This window comes from Panthera uncia, chromosome E1, assembly GCF_023721935.1.
Source record: "Panthera uncia isolate 11264 chromosome E1, Puncia_PCG_1.0, whole genome shotgun sequence".
In the NCBI taxonomy this organism is placed as follows: domain Eukaryota; kingdom Metazoa; phylum Chordata; class Mammalia; order Carnivora; family Felidae; genus Panthera; species Panthera uncia.
The window spans coordinates 14,760,114-14,776,631 of NC_064814.1; the positions used below are offsets into that span (position 1 = coordinate 14,760,114).

The window sequence follows — 16,518 nt, forward strand, 5'->3', positions numbered from 1 at the left end:
ATCTGAAAAATGGGAATATTAGCTCCTCTCTCTCCGGGCTGTGGTAAGGAGCGGCAATGATTCATATAAATGACGGGACACAGTGAGCGACCAGCTCTTAGTTATACTCCTGAACACCTACCGTGATAATCTGCAAACATGCCCCTGTGTTATTAAGCTCTCGGAGGCCAGGTTGTGGAACTGAAGATGGGTTACAGAGGGACTGTCACTTTCTACCTTCTGCACTGCATATTTTCCCAAATCCAATAGGTCTGTATTTCTTTTGTGTGTGTGTGTGTGTGTGTGTGTGTGTGTGTGTGGCTAAAAATTTATCATATTAGTAATGATTCTCATTATCAAAACTTCCAACGGCAGCATGAATTACTTTTATAATCAAAAAGAAATATTTTGAAAAAATTTTTGAAAATTTTTGAAAAAATTCACCTCAGTGACTCCATTTTCCACTCTTCTGGTGTTTTTGAGTCTTTGCTGCTCTGTCCACCTTCCAGCGGTGCTGACCTCTCCAGCCCTGCCTGTCATCACCTCTCCACCCTCACCCCAGCCACGCTCCCCTCCACCCGGGCAAGGTGGAACTGGAGGAAAGGGCTGCCCCTGCTGCCCTCCTCCCAATGCACCCTCACCCCTGCTGAGGCCAGAGCCCCTCATCCTGGCCCCTCACCTGCCCCTACCCTGCGGAGGACCCTGGAGGTTTCCTCAGACCGGTGTAGAGAGCTCCGCTCGGGTTAGTTCCTGTGGCCACACTCACAGACGAGCTTGTGGGAACCTGTGGGTTCTAGCCAGAGCTGACTCTTAATTACTCTGCCTTGTTCGCGTTTCTTCCCTTCCCTTCCCTTTACCCCTGTCCTCCACTTCTGGGCTCTAGCGGAGGTCAGTGGGCTCACAGCTCAGAAAGATTCAAAGGTTTCAAGGTGGGCCTGGCAGCTCAAAGCTGCTGAGGTCTATCGCAGACATAGACTCTGTTACTAGGCCTCTGTGGGCTAGCCTGGGCACCTGGATGCCTTAGACCAGAGAACCTTCCAGATGGGCTGTAGATAGAAAATGTAGGTGCTGGAAGTGTTTTTCCTGGGCTCTATATGCACCTGCAATGCACATGCTTTGTACAGATCCTAGGCCTCCTGTTTTTGTTTTTGTTTTTGTTTGTTTCGGTGATGGATTGGGCTTTCCCCCAAGCCGTGTGCTCTCCTGTGCCCTGACGCTGTTGACCAGCCGCCTGGCTGGAGTTCACAGTAGCAACAAAACAAAAACAGTAATGACTAAACAGTCATCACTATATCGCCCCACTGAATTTGCAGATTCTATCCATTTTTTCACCGGGGGAAACTGAGGCTCAGGGTGGCTAGGTAACCTTCCCGTGGTCCCTCAGCCCTTAGGGGTGACGCTCAGCAGTACAGTGGCCCCTTCCTCCTCCTCCGCCTGGAGGACACTCCAGCCTGAGCATTGCTGCCTCAAGGGGCCTCCTCTCCCCGGGCTGTATACCTCCTGCCTGGCTCTCCAGCACTGGGCCTGATTTCAGGGGCTCAGCTCTGCCCCCCTGACCCTCTCTGTCCTTCAAGGACACCAGACTGGAGTGCTCTGGCAAAGTATGGGGTGGCTGCACAGGGCCCGTCACCTGCAAATGCCTCCCAGTGCCTGGAAGTCCACAGACACACTCCTCAGCTCCCCACCAACCCGCAGAGGACATATCTGAAGTCCTGAGACAGTGGGGCGGCTCTGCAGGGAATGCAAGCTGCAGACCTCAGCAGTTAGAGAGACAGCTGACTGGCGACGCGGAGCCTTCATCGCGTCTGCCCCTCATCTGCTGTTTAGCACCTGGCACACTGTGGGTACTTAATACTAATTAAATTCATAATGAACGTCAAAAAGGCCGGCATGGGGTAAATGTATGCATCTTTGCACAATAGTTCTACAGTGTGATGAATGAGCCATTAATGGTTAATAAGGGATAAATGTGAATGTGGGAAAATCTGATTGCAAAGGAGTTTCCTCTTTCCTCCCCTCCCCAGATTTTTAAATGAAAATGTATGATAATTTCCCTTCGGTTGTCCTTGTAGTAGGATTTATGATGAAAAGAACAGGGACAAGAACTTTTACGTGCTTCTCCGTATAGTCTTGGGCACAAATTTGGAGTGCTTCTCAGTCGGTGAGAGCCAGCGCAGAACAGGCCGTGGGGAGTCTTCTCTTCCGGAATGGACAACCAGTGTCCCTTGCAGGAAAGTCCTCTTCTCCAGACCCAGAGCTGATGCCCTGGCATCCGTTTTGGGAGTGTGTCCTGTAAGACAAACTGGGTCAGCTGGGTCAGAGCATGGAGGCCGCTTACTCTTGTCAGTGCACACCAGCCAGCTCTGAGAGTTCAGGACACTCAGCCCTCCTTCCCGTAACAACCCCCTCTGGGCAGCGCCTGGGTGGCTTAGTTGGGGAAGCACCCAACTTTAGCTCAGGTCATGACCGCGTCGGGCTCTGTGCTGACAGCTCAGAGCCTGGAGCCTGCTTCGGATTCTCTGTCTCCCTCTTTCTCTGCCCCTCCTCTGCTTGCACTCTGTCTCTTGTCTGTCTCTCAAAAATAAATAAAAACATTAAAACGAAAAAAAGCAACCCGCTCTGGACGGAAGACCTTGGAGGAAGCACTGTGCCTGGCTTAGGGTCCCTGGGCTTGGAGGGAAATCAGAGGGGGTCCATGATTGCTTAGGTAAGTGGCTGACAATGAATTGCTTGGTGCCCCGAGGGACAAGGTGTGAAGAGCCCAGACAAGAAGCAGGTCACCAAATGCCCACACAGGAGTGACACTCAGGAGGCCTCAGCCAATGATACTGTCGTGTGGGAGTGCGCCTCCAGTATGGCCAGATCATTCCAACTTCTCAAGATAAATCAGAAATTGTACTCTGGAGGAAGATATCAGGGCACGTGGCTGGCTCAGTCAGTAGAGCATGTGACTCTTGATCTTCGGATTGTGAGTTCAAGACCCACGTTGGGGGTGGAGATTACCTAGAAATAAAATCTTAAAAAGAAAAAAATATCCACTCTCTTGGCAACTTTAACAAAAAGAAGAAGAAGAAGAAGAAGAAGAAGAAGAAGAAGAAGAAGGGCACCTGGGTGGCTCAGTCAATTAAGCATCTGACTTCAGCTCAGGTCATGATCTTACAGTTCATGGGTTCAAGCCCCTCTTCAGGCTCTGTGCTGACAACTCAGAGCCTGGAGCCTGCTTCAGATTCTCTCTCTCTCTTTCTCTCTCTCTCTGCCCCTCTCCCACTCAAGCTCTCTCTATCTCTCAAAAATGAATAAATGTCAAAAAAGAAACTGTATTTCAATTGAATGTCACATTTTCAAGTGTGAGTTACTAACTTAGAAGATTTAAAACTAATATACTCATGGGATGTTTGTCTGGTTTAAACTGTATCTGGAAGGATTCAAGCTAGACAGCAGGAAGAACTTCCTGAGATGGGGATTTTGAGAGCTTGGGAGAAGCATATCATATGGTCCTGCTCCTGCCAGTTTGGAATTGGGGTGACAACCAGGAGTCGCTTATGGAAAGTCATTTCCAAAGGAGTGACAGCAGATCCCACTGCAGAGTGCTGGGGCTGGGAACTGCCTTCATCTCTGTGGCAGAGGCCAGCCCTTTGTCTACTTTGGGATATTCTGGTGCCATTCTATTGGAAGGGAGGAGCAGGGACTGAAGATTCCCCTTAAGGAGGTCCAAAGCACCTGAGCCCATGACCCTCAGCAAATGGTTTTTGCTGACGGATACTCCCGAGTCCTGTCTCTGGGCAATATCATGACTGACCCTGGACGACTCAGCCTCCCGATCCGAAGGCCTTATGTTTTGCTCTTTGAGGGTTCCATTGATCTGATACTTGTTGGATGCTGTCTTTTAACTAAGGGACGTTTTATCAAAACTCCCAGCCAAGGTGTCTAAAAGTCTAAAAACGTTCAGCACGTCCAGTTGAAGGCCTACTATGTGCCAGGCACTAGGCTACTTGGAACCACTCAGTCCTGGCCCATGAGAAACTGAGTCTGGCTAGGGAAGAAACACACGCACACACACACACACACACACACACACACACACACAGGGGTTTTATAAATTAGTTTTATATGTATGGTAAAGGTGTTATTATATTGAGGCGTCTTGACATACTGTTCTCTTACAAGAGAGGACGCCTGGAGCAGGTGTTACCTGAAGGCTTCTCTCCAGCATTGGTTGTCCTCTATCATGACTCAGGGATTTTCACTGAGCATGGGATGGGAATGTGGGTCAGAGATGAGAATGATGTTGGGACTGGATCCCCACCAGGATGTCAGACCAGGCTAGGACTGGTCCCCAGAGCCATCAGGAGAGAATTGCCCCTCTGTGGCCGATTTAGCCCAGAAGTTCCATAGTGTTTACTCTTGAGACAGCTCCAGGGGACAGGCAGCTGGATGTGGTCTGACTGTCGCAGCTTTGCTTATGGGCACTGAGGGAATGCTGGGGGCCAACCTACCTCCAGGGCTCTGTGTGGTTCTGGTTTCCTCTCATAAAAGGGAATCTGAGTTTTTCTCATTAAAATCTTCTCTCACCTCTGCAGCACCTAAGGAAACCGCAGCTGTTCATTGACTCAGCCACTGTCACCACCGCGTGGAACCTTGACCTACCCACTTTAGTCTTTAGGAATAGTCCTCTTCTTGAATGATACAAACCGGTGAGGAAGTGGAACTCCACTCTCACTTCTGGGAAACAACTTGTCCTACAGTTCTTCTCACATGGCAGTGAGCTTTTACGCACACACTCGAGCCGAATGCCTGGGTTCAAATCCCAGCCCTGCTATGTCCTAGCTGTATGTATGAGCTTGGGCAGGTTGCTCGACCTCTCTGTGCCTGAGTTTCCTTATTTATAAAATTGGTGTAAAAATAACAATACCCACTTCATAGGGCTGTGAAAAGAATTAAGTGAATTTGGGTTTATAATGTGCTTAGAAAAGAGACTTGCACATAGCAAGTGGTAGCTGAGTGTTTGGATTTAAAAGATCCTTCAGTACATTCTCTGGAATTCACAAGTCCCCTTTTTTGCATTTCACAGCTAAGCCCTGTCTGCCTTGAAATCCAGTGTGAGACAGGCCTATGCAAATCTGCAGGAAGAGGAGAGAGAACACCCCCCCGCCCCGCCCCAGTCCTTGACAGTGACCTCAGGACATAGCCTCCTCTGTGGCCCCATCAAGTGCACAAAGTCTGGAATCTCCAAAGCCCCTTCAGATGCCAGTACCGGGCCACATGAGCTTCAGTCACCTGTGACTCTGAAGGCTCCTTTGCTCAGTCCATCCTCACTAGTAAGGGTCACGGGGAGTGGAGGAGGGCGTATCGACTCCCAAATACGGGGAGAGTGGTGAGCTGGCTTCCCAGCCTCCTCCCCTCTGTTCTTCTCTTGCCTGTTCATCCATTCCTTCCTCTTTGAAGGCAAAAAACACCAAAAAGCAAAAGCAAAAACAAAACAAAACAAAACACAGTGCCCAAGGCAGGGGAGAAGGGCCCCAGAGCTCCATGACCTCACAGACCTGGCTTTTCTGCCAGGGTGACTGTGACGTCATGCCCTCCCTCCATCCCTGGTCACACAGCCCCTGGGGCCCGCAGGATGGATGCGTCAGTTCCATCCCGCCTGTAGACCTTTGTGCACCCATAGCCCCCTTGCAGCCCCTGCTCAGCCCATCTCTGCCCGTAGGGGCTGCTCCTGCCGGTTTAGAATCCAAGTAACAACCAGGAGTCGCTTAGGGAAAATCATCCCAATGGAGTGACAGCACGTCCCACTGCTGGGCCCGGGAACTGCCTTCATCTCTGTGGCAGAGGTCCGCTGTTTGTCCACCGGCTCCTGGGCAGAGAAGCAGCTGCGAGAGCCCTCCCTGTTTCCTTAGGTAATGTTGCCGCCCTTCCCTGGGCAACACTTGGGGACCGGCACTTCATAACACACCCAGTGTCCCCCCTGCATCTTCCTAGCTGCCTGGATTTTGGAATTGAATCAGATCGAGACTGGCCTGCAGAGGAGGCCGATCTCCAGACCTCAGTGCAAGAGGGGGTCAGATTTTCCTAAGAAAACTTGCTGCGTTGTATGTGGGCGAATTTAATTGTGACTCCTGCACACCCCATTAGTGCCTTTCATCCCATGATGCCTTGCTTTTTCTTTTCCTTCCCTCTCCTTGTCCCTTGTGTTGAACATGTGATAGGAGTGCAGACATACATGTTTGTAGATTTGTTTATGCATGCAGTGACCATTTCAGTGCCTGCCGTGGGCCAGGCAGAACGAGAAGCTCTGAGAGGTGGGGATCCTCCCCTCCAGGGCCGCACCTCCCTCTGCTTGCGGACCCTTCAGAGATAGCATTTACTCAGGTCTGCCCCCATACGATGCTAGTGGCAGGAGGCAGTTTGGCAGGCTGTATAGAGAGGCTTAAAAATACTGCTATCCAGGGGTGCCTGGCTGGCCATCCTAGCTGGCTCCTCCTCTTCCAGCCAGATTGTTCTTAAAGCATCCTCAACACGGTTGGCACCTCCACATTCTCCCAACGTGCCCACCCTCCTAGCTGAATCCAGGCTGGACTTGGCCCTCTGTCTTTCTGTTATAACTGCTGTATCAGTCAGCAAGGCCAGGATGATGCTGCAGTGACAAACAAGTCCCAAATTCCAGTAGCTTCACACATTAGGCGCCACTGCTTCCCTCATCTTCCAGCCTTATGGGTCATCTTTTAGGTAATTGAAAATTTTCTGCAGCCTCCTGCCTTGGGGCCTTTGCATCTCGTCTCCCCTCTGTGTGGAATGTTCTTCCCTGGCACTCTCTTCACCTTGCTAAGTTACCCGTATCCCTCAGGCCTCTGCATATGCATCGCTTCCTCAGGGAAGTTTTCTCCCACCCCCCAGGCCACCCAGGTGCCCCTTCTATGCTCCTGTGACCTTCTGGCCTTTCTTGTGACACTTGTCTCACTTGATTGTCCACTGTCTCCCTCAATGGTGCCTTCACAAGGGCAAGGACGTGTCTGTGTCACTCAGGGCTGTGGCCCCAGCACCTGCACCCTGGTTGCCAACCTAACTACACATGAGATTCATCTGAGGAGCTTTTAAAACATGATGCCCAGGCCCTACCCCAGGCCAGTTGAATCCTAATCACTAGGGTGGGTCCAGCCATTAGCAGGTATATTTTTAAAGCACTGTAGGGAATCCTCTGCTCAGTTGGTTGAGCATCTGACTCGATTTCAGCTCAGGTTATGATCCCAGAGTCATGGGATTGAGCCCCGTGTCAGGCTCCATGCTCCATGAGGAGCCCATTTAAGATTCTCTCTCCCTTTGCCCCTCTTCCCCCACTCTCTAAAATAAAACAAACAAAAAAACCAGGATGGGAAAGATATTTTCCTAGGTAACAATATGTTAATTTCATATTTCGCTTCAGCCAAGCTTTATTATGCACCTTACATGGGGCAGGCTCAGTGCCTGGGAAGGGTATGATTATACCCATTGTACAGACCAGGAAAGTTACTGTAGGTGAGTGGGGCACAAATAAGCAGTAAAGGATTGCAATAAATATTAGCTCCACCATCAGTCAAAAACAAAATCTCCATTACTTTTTAAATCACTGCTTAGGCCTTTCTTCTTTCCTTATTACTCTCTCCTACCTGCCATCCGGTCCCCTTACTTCTAAGTACAGGGGGTTAGGATGACTTATTCTTCACTACCCACAGTTTGCATGTGTTTATTAAAAAGTTTTTATGTTTATTTTATTTTCAGAGAGAGAGAACATGAGTGGGGGAGAGGGAGAGGGAGAGAATCCTAAGCAGGTTCCATACTGTCAGCACGGAGCCTGATGTAGGGCTAGATCCCATGACCGTGAGATCGTGACCCGAGCCGAAATCAAGAGTCAGACGCCCAACTGACTGAGCCACCCAGGCACCCTGCACGTGTTTATTTAAATGTCAGGAATACCTGGCCAATGTTGGCTGCTACAGATCTCTGAAGCACACACTCCCAGGGGAACTGGTAATGGGTGCCCAGCCCCTGCTGGCAAGCTGTCCACCCTCTGGCAAGCTAAGTTCCTTTCTGGAAAAAGTGTGGCGTACTCTGCATAGAGAAATCCTTGTGCCTGACCACCAAGGCAGCCCTGAGGCAGGGCAGGCAGAGGGGCGCCTAAGCCCCATGAGGTTTTGGCTCTGTCCCTGGAGAGTATTTTATGTCATTGTTGAAAACTACGTAGGAGAGCTGAGATGGTCTCAGGTATCAGAAGACAGACACAATTTTGCTTCATCTCAGCACAGCCTTTAAAGGTGGGGTTATAGACTCACATTACAAATGAGGAAACTGAGGCTCAGAATGGTTAAGTCGCTTGCCCAAGATCACACAGCCAGTAAATTGCAGAATCAGAATTTGAACCCAGGTCTTTCATCTTCAAAGCCTGTGTTCTTTCCATTTCCCTCTGGTCAATTTTTTAATTTCCAAGATCAGACTCTTTCTCTTTTTGGGACACCTGCCTCCTGTCCCTAGAAAAAGGTAAATACTGTTAGAAGCTTTTCTGGCATGAGCCCACTCCAAATTTGCTTAATTTTGCTTTGTCATGCCTGCCCGGTTCCCCCGCTGGGAGACCGGGAAGTAGGTCATGGCTACAGGGAGCACATGCTCTGGCTGCTGTGAGGGTGGCCTCTGGTTTCGGGGCTGGGCAAGGGCCAGACCCCAATGCAGCACCACCCTCTGTGGGCCCTGCTCAGGTTTCTCATCCCTGGCCCTGAGAAGTCTTCATGAACCTTCACATCGTTGAGTTTTACATGGAGTATTGCACATTAGCAGGGAAATTGGTGGTTCAGGGAAAAATTAACCTTCATTCTCTTGCAGATCTGTGGATGGTTGAGCCTGGCCGATTGTGGAAGGGGTTTGCTCACCCATCACAAGCCACTTTGCAGAACGGTGGTATGAGCTGCTAGGCACCTTGTCACTTCACTTTCCCCTCCTTTATATCACAGAATGATCTTCAGAAATAACCATGAAATGAAATGATAGTAATAATGGCCAGAAAAGAAACAGAAATAAGAAAATGTTTCTCTGACTGAACTCCATACATATAATTATGCCACAATTACAAAAAAGAAAAGTAAATATTATGGTACAAAATAGGAAAAAAAGCACAAGTACTTATTAAACTGTTATTATATCTACGGAAGTTTGATTATTGGTTGCAGCCTGATATAATGATAATTTATGTAAATCGCTGTTCAGTTACTAATAAGTGAATTTTCATGAAAGTGAGACATCTACAGAAGTTGCCTGTAATTTAGCAACCACTAAATCATACCACGGATGTACTGCTTTACTGCTTAATTTTTTTAGTTTTAAACACGATAACTCAACAATTAAAAAAGAAGACATTTCCATTTGAAATATATTATTCAGACTCAGTAAAATATATCACGTGTGAGTAAAAGTTGTACTTACCAAGCACAAATATTACACTTGGCAGTTCACACTCAGTGTCGCTCTTTTAAATTTTAAACACAAATAAAAATCTCCATGTGGCCCCACGAAAGGACAGCATTAAAGTAAGTGAGCTCCTAGGTGGCCAAACTACCTTGGTTCACGCTTACAACCTACTTCCTAAATGCAGGAACGTGCTGTCTCACTGAGACTGAAGCTACAAATGGTGCCCGAAGCAAGCTCACAATTCTGAACTGTTAAGAACTTTCTCTTGCAACAACCGTGTGGAGCCAACTCCACATATGTTGGGGCCAATTATGTACCTGGGAGTTCTCCAAGTGACTTCTATGGAGAAAACCAGGTTTCCTAAAGGGTACGTTTTTTAAAGTGCTAATGTAAACCTTACATACGTGTTATTAACACTCACCAGCAATGACACCGATTGTTTATAACTTAGAGACCAAGAACACATTTTTGAGGAGGAGTATTTTAGCACAAATACCGTTTAGGATTCTAGGCACATGACACTCATAAAACCAGGCTGGCTGTTAGTCGGTTTTATTATTGATTTTGGATTCTGTACAGACAGTCCACCCCTTTATTACCTTGCCGTGTGGCAGCCACTTTCTCCACCTCACCCTTGGTCCCCACATTGTACTCCAGCCCCTTGTCCTGGTGGAGCCAAAGGGAGATTATAGAACTTTGCGGACAGTCCTCCTAGGACTGAGGAAACTGAGGCAAAGCCTTGTTTGTTCGGGGAAGATAAGGCCACTTGCCAGATCCCAGGTCCCTTGACCTTCTTCCTGGACAGGAAGAAGCCACTCTGGCTTGAGGGTTCCCTCTCCCAGTGCTCTCAAGTGTATCTGCACCTTAAAATGTCTTCTCGTGGAACTTTTGCTCTGTTATATTTACTGCCTTAAAAAAAAAAATGAATGGATAAACCAGAACAGGTTAGGTTTGAGAAGATTGAAGTGAGCAATGGGTTTGAACTACATTCCTGCAGGTTTTTCTTAGGAGGAATGATCTCTCCAGCCATTCACAATCAATTGACTGAATTCAGAAATTCAGTCATTATTGGTTTACACTTTGCATTATTGGTTTGTTTCCTTAAAATACAATCATTAGTGGTCATTAGAATATTTAAAAGGAGTGTGTTGGATCTAAATGATGCATGAATTTATTCTTCTTTTCCGAGAGTAGTTTATACTGTGGGTTTTAAATTAATTTAAAAGAACACTTTTCTTGGACAGTTGCCCAAACGATACCATCAGCCATACGGTTGAGAGTGTGCCCCCTGCTGGTGCTTCGGTCACTAGACTTTTGCTGGCTGACCGCCATTGGCTAGAGACTGGTCAGCCTATGAGCAGGCAGGGACTTGAGCATGTGACCACGCTGTTGTAAAGTCATCAGTTCTCTGGAGAATGGAAACCTGCTTTCTGGCACCATGTGCCTCCATCTGCTCTAGGAGGCTGATTTCTTGTCTTCCTTTGCTGTCGACTAGCTGGGTGTCTTTGGGCAACTTGCGTAGCTTCTCTGTTGCCTCATCTGCAGAGTCGAATAACCTTCTTACCAGACAGAAGGTGGACTCTGAGCGGAACGCCTTTTTGAGTTTCTCTCCTCCTAGAAGGACCTCTGATCCTTCAAGCTGTTTAACAACCACGGGTTAATAATTGGGAAAAGCAAAGGGAACACTTATGTTCAGATAAGCATGCACATTTTTGTCCTCTGGCTGGACAGTGACTGCGGAAGGAACTGCCTGCAGTTACAGCCTTCTAGGGCAGACGTCTCTGGAGAGGGCTGCTGTATCCAGGAGCCTGTCACTGGCATTTGAAAATTGACTGTGGTCGGTCTGCTGACTCTGACAGCTAATGGTGTACTGAGAATTATCCCTCCAAAGAGGCCTTTCCATTGCCTCAGGAGATGCCAGGCATCCCCTCCTGGGTGCTGTGATGCTGCCTCCTCCCTCAGTCCCCACCCCATCTGTTCCCCTCTTCTTCCCTCCCCAAGCCCTCCTTTCCCTCGCAAGGCTTTATGCTGCTGCAACCTTTTCTAATGAGGAAGCTCTGGCCAGGACCTCTTCAAGCTTAATTATGTAACCTGCCACTGCTTCTGGTTCAAGGATCACTCTTGAAAGGGGGTCAGAGGTGGGCACACGGCCAGAGCCAGTTTACTTACCCCCCGGAACTCAGGCAGTGCAGGAATTTGCACTCTGCAAGAATTAGCAGCTCCACTACGAGCCCCGGAACCAAACCTGCAGGAAGAACGCTCTTCATTCTTTGTTAATTTCCAGCAAACAGGACCGTCACAGAGAGAGCTTGTTGGCTGCTCTGGCTGCACAGGGAACTGTTCTCCTGGGTGTTGGCTCGGGGCCTTTAGCTGGTGCCTGGCCTTAAGTCTCTCTGATCTGGGCTTCTCCAAAACGTCTTGCCTCTCAACCATCACCCTCTTGACCAGAGGTGCCCCTTTGCCTGGAGATGATCCCTTTGCCTGATAATGACCCTGTCACCACCGTCTCCAGCCAAGAAGAAGGGGTTTGTTGCTCTGGGCCTGCTCTCCTTTCTAGTCTTAGCCCAAGTTCGCCATACTTAGCTCACAGAATCAGACTCTTGGGGGACAAGCCAATCTGCCTTCTCTCTTCTGGTCTGAGACTGTGGTTATCTTTTTGCCTTCCCTCCCAAACCACATCTGAGAGAGCAGGGAGCACGCCGTCCATCCCTTTGTCCAGCCTGGAGCCTCTGCACGTGGTAGGCAGCATTCCGAGAATGGAGTTGCCCATGGGGTCGCTTTGCTCTGAAACTATCCCTGTGTCGTTTAGTATTCGTATATGTTTCTCCTTGGCCAGACTGAATACACCAAAGGGCAGGAACCACATCTGCTCCTTTTTCTGGGTCTCTGGTGGGGGCTGGTACGTGCCTTCCCCATAATCTGCTCGCTGACCTAGTCCCTGCAGTCCCCCCAGCTGCTCAGCCAAGGCCAGGCCACCGGGGTTGCTCTGTCCTGTTTATATCATCCTCTCCCTGCCTGGCCTATTCTGCTGCCCATAAGGTATCCTGGGGCTGCCTTCAGTAATGGAGGGCATGTGTGCACAGGCATGGGCATGGTACCCCACCACACACACATACAGCCTCTAAGCACAGCATCAGTAATGCATGTGTGCACAGAAAGCTGCTATAAACTTCAGTACACAGCTGACATGCCTCAATCAGCCCCCAAGCCTCCCTCCACGGTGCGGTGACTGGCGAGCCTCTCACTTAGGAGCCCATTTCTCTCTGCCTGTTAATAATAGAGGCTTCCTACAACCTCAGTGTGGCTGCTTTGATTTAAAAGTGATCTTAACCGAAGAGACTAACGGGTGGGTCTGAACTTGCGCCTTTTAAGCACAAAGCATTACTCTTAATTAACAGGATTCTATCCTTTGATTAGGAAAAGGCCCTCCCCCCCATCACATCATTAGCTACCCACATCTGGACAGCTCCCAAAGCAGACTCCTGTTTTGAACTAAGCCCAGGTGTGTTCGCGGAACACCCAGAACGCTGTGAGAGCCATGAGTGCCATTTCAGCACACAGAATATGCAAGCCTGGGCTGTGTGGCAATCAGTGTGAGAAGCCCGGAGGGGTGACTCCCACCCCATTTCCTCCCACCTGGGAGAAGAGGTCTCTTCCATACATCTCACCATCCACAGTGGGAAAAGATCCCTCCTCCTGCAAGGGCCCACTCCTAGTCTGCAGATACATACGGGGTATGAGAGCACATTGGTTAGCCGTCATCAGTGCAGTTCCTGGGTCAGACTCCCCGCCTGATTTATTTCCTTCCTCCGCCACAGACCAAGAGGCAATGTACTACTTTGTTTGTGGCCCCTCCAATGGATGGTCCAGAGGCTGGGGCCATAGAAGGGCCAGAGCTGTGGGGAGGAGCTCTCTTGCACCTCTGGCCTGCTCCCCAACCCTGCTGGCATATGGGAGAGAAGGGAGGAGGGGGCCCGGCAGGGCAGGTGGAGAGCCACCATTCTGGGGTTCTCCTGGTGCTCAGTGGGACAGAGCAAGCCCTGTGGGCTTTTTGCATCATTAAGCTTGAGTGGAGGAAGGCCATGCCGTCGAATAGAAACTGATTTGGAGGCAAGCAGACTTGTTCACACCCAGGCTTTGCCACTGTAGCAGGGGGAGCCTCAGACAAGCGCCTTAACCTCTTGGAGATTCAGAGCCGTCAACAATGGCGCTGTTAATACCTACCTCACTGGAGGGTGGGGGAGACTGAGTGTGGCACGTACTTCAGGGTCTCCCATGATGCTGGCACATGGCAGATGGGCTGTCCCAGTCCATTTCTTTCCTTCCTTTCCCCCAAATCCAGTTGTCGTTAAAGTACCAGTCCATATGAGTGAGCAGACTTACTTGTCTGTTTGCTCGGGTAACTGACTGCTACCAACGTAGTGCCTTAAACCAACACAGACGTTTATCTGACGGTTCTGGAGGTCAGAAGTCTGACGCAGCTCTCACTGGGCTAAAATCAAGGTGTTGACGGCACTGCACACCTTTCTGGAGAATCTAGGGGAGGTTTGCTTTCTTGCCTTTCCCAGCTCCTGGAGCTGTTTACATTTCTTGGCTCATGGCCCCATCCATCTTCAAAGCTGGTGACGACCAGCTGAGTCTTTCTCATGTCACATCACTCTGACGCCGACTCTCCTCCCTCCATCTCCCACGTGGAAGGACCCTTGCGATTACACTGGGCCCACCCAGATAATCTAGGATCAGCGCTCTATTTTAAGCTCAGCTGGGCAACAATCTTAATTCCATCTACCTTCTTACTTCCCTTTTGCCACGTAAAATTAACAGATTCGTAGGTTCCGGGGATTAGGACATTGAACATCTTTGAGAGGCCATTATTGCCTACCACATTAACTAAAGGCAAATGCATAATTTTACCTAAGAGAAAAAGATTTAATAATTAATCTTTTCAAACCAGATCTGGAAGACGTGGGATAAGTATCTTTTTTTTTTTTAGTTTTTTTAATGTTTATTTATTTTTGAGAGAGAGAGAGAGCAGAGGAGGGGCAGAGAGAGAGAAGGAGACACAGAATCCGAAGCAGGCTCCAGGCTCTGAGCTGTCAGCACAGAGCCGATGCAGGGCTCGAACCCATGAACCTCGAGATCGTGACCTGAGCCGAAGTTGGTCAGGGTTGGAGTTGGTGGCTTAACTGACTGAGCCACCCAGGTGCCCCTAGGGATAAGTATCTAAATTAGGGTACAAATAATCCAAATTATACTTGATAATACCTTTGGTCACATTGTACTTTTTCTTTTAACGAGGTTTTTCTAAGTAAAATCAGTTCCGTTTGTATCCTGTTACAGCATCTTAACTAATTTTATATTTTTTTCACCTAAAAGAAGCCTTTAATCACTGGCTTCAGGTGTTTAGACACTCTTGATCCCTTGGATATTACTTACAAGTGCACATTTCATGGCTCCCTGGAAAATGCTGTCCACACAATAAGCCACAAGAATGAAAAGGAAATCACAGAGCTGTTTAATCGTAAACAGTCTTCTACGTGGTTTCTAATTACTCTGCTCTTTCTCTTGAACTGAGAACTGTGGGTGACAGGGTGACAAGTTCTTAGATAATCATATGATGTGGCTTCATCCTGAGCCCCCAGGCACCCAGTGACAGAGCATCTACTCCCAAAATGTCCCCAGGGCCACATGTGAGAAGAGCTGTGGACTTCATGCATGGCCTGCATTGGTGACAGCTTCTCTTAACATGACATGTTCCCTCTGAGCATATTTCGGATTCTGATGTCCTTATTTCTCTTCAGTAAAAAGAAGCACATTCAGTGATCTGTACGCAGTGAACTTACTTTGTCGTATTTTCGTTCGTTGTTGGTATAGCCTGAAGGAATCAGATCATCTCTCTCCTCCCCGACAGGAAACACAGATTGATGTCCTAGAATTGTGACGGGGATTCAAAGAGAACAGTGAAAAGTAAAATCTATGACATGGGCAAAGATAGCCTGTATAGCAAAGACGTGGTATTTTTTAAGTAAACAGAATAGCATCTGACCTGTAGTATCAAACACATGGGTTTGATGTTATGGAAAACAGTGGTTTTCTGCCTTACTTGGGGTATCCTCATTGAAATGTCCCCCTGACTTAGGTTTGTATCCTGGCTTCAGTGCTGACTAGCTGTGTGACCTTGGGCAAGTCACTTCACCTCTCTGTGCCATAGAGGGGCTCTTTCTTTCTTTCCTTCTTCCTTCCTTCCTTTCTTTTTTAAATTTTTCTTTAACATTTATTTATTTTTTAGAGAGACAGAGACAGAGTGCCAGCTAGGGAGGGGCAGAGAGGGGGAGACACAGAATCGGAAGCAGGCTCCAGGCTCCGAGCTGTCAGCACAGAGCCCGACGTGGACTTGAACTCACGAACCCTGAGATCATGACCTGAGCCGAAGTCGGCCGCTTAACCGACTGAACCACCCAGGTGTCCCGAGGGCCTCTTTTTTAAGGTCCATTCCAAGCTTGAGAACCCAGAATTATATGAATCTGTCCTGGCCAAGCAGGGGCTCCCAGACAAATGCCTGGAGAACAAGGTCTGCTTTGGGGGGAGGGGGAGAAGGAACAAAAATAAGAGACCTTGATGACAACGATGACAAACTTAAGGTCATTCCTGGTTAAGCCCGACACCCAGCTGACATAGCAGTTATATCCCATTCATTTTGGTCACTTGAGGTTTACAAAGGGGTGGGGAGATTTTGAGTTCCTTCCCCAATCACGATCACAGGGGAACATTCTCTCCTGGGGGCTGTCAGAGGTACGGCTGTTAGGGGGCTGGGTGGCCCGTACGAGGGAACAGGCTGGCTGTCAGATTTGCAAGACAGCATGAGCTGTGAGGTTGGGAAGCAGTTCGTGTTGCCCCATCTCCCCCCTCCATCCCACCAAAACCCATCTCCCTGCCCCACACACTCATTGGTTCTCCAGTTTAGTGAGGACCTTCTTTGGGCCGGGTGTGGGCCAGGCGCTGAAGCCACAGTGGTGAAGAAGGTGGCACAGCCCTCCCACCCTCAGGGCATTAACCCTCCTGGACCAGTGCCAAATAACCAGAGAATCACAACACCGTGCAACAGGC

The 16,518-nt window shown here is 48.9% G+C and overlaps 1 protein-coding gene and 1 long non-coding RNA gene across 8 annotated transcripts in view; one reads left to right on the top strand and one right to left on the bottom strand.

Annotated features, from left to right (window-relative positions):
* Nucleotides 1-16,518, top strand: part of MAPT (microtubule associated protein tau) — a 95,366-nt gene that overhangs the window by 20,582 nt on the left and 58,266 nt on the right. The window lies entirely within an intron of this gene.
* On the bottom strand, nt 1,871-5,822 carry LOC125927351 (uncharacterized). Its single transcript, XR_007459309.1, has 2 exons — nt 5,257-5,822; nt 1,871-2,269 (listed from the first exon to the last, which is right to left on the bottom strand). It is a non-coding gene; the product is annotated as an uncharacterized LOC125927351 (long non-coding RNA).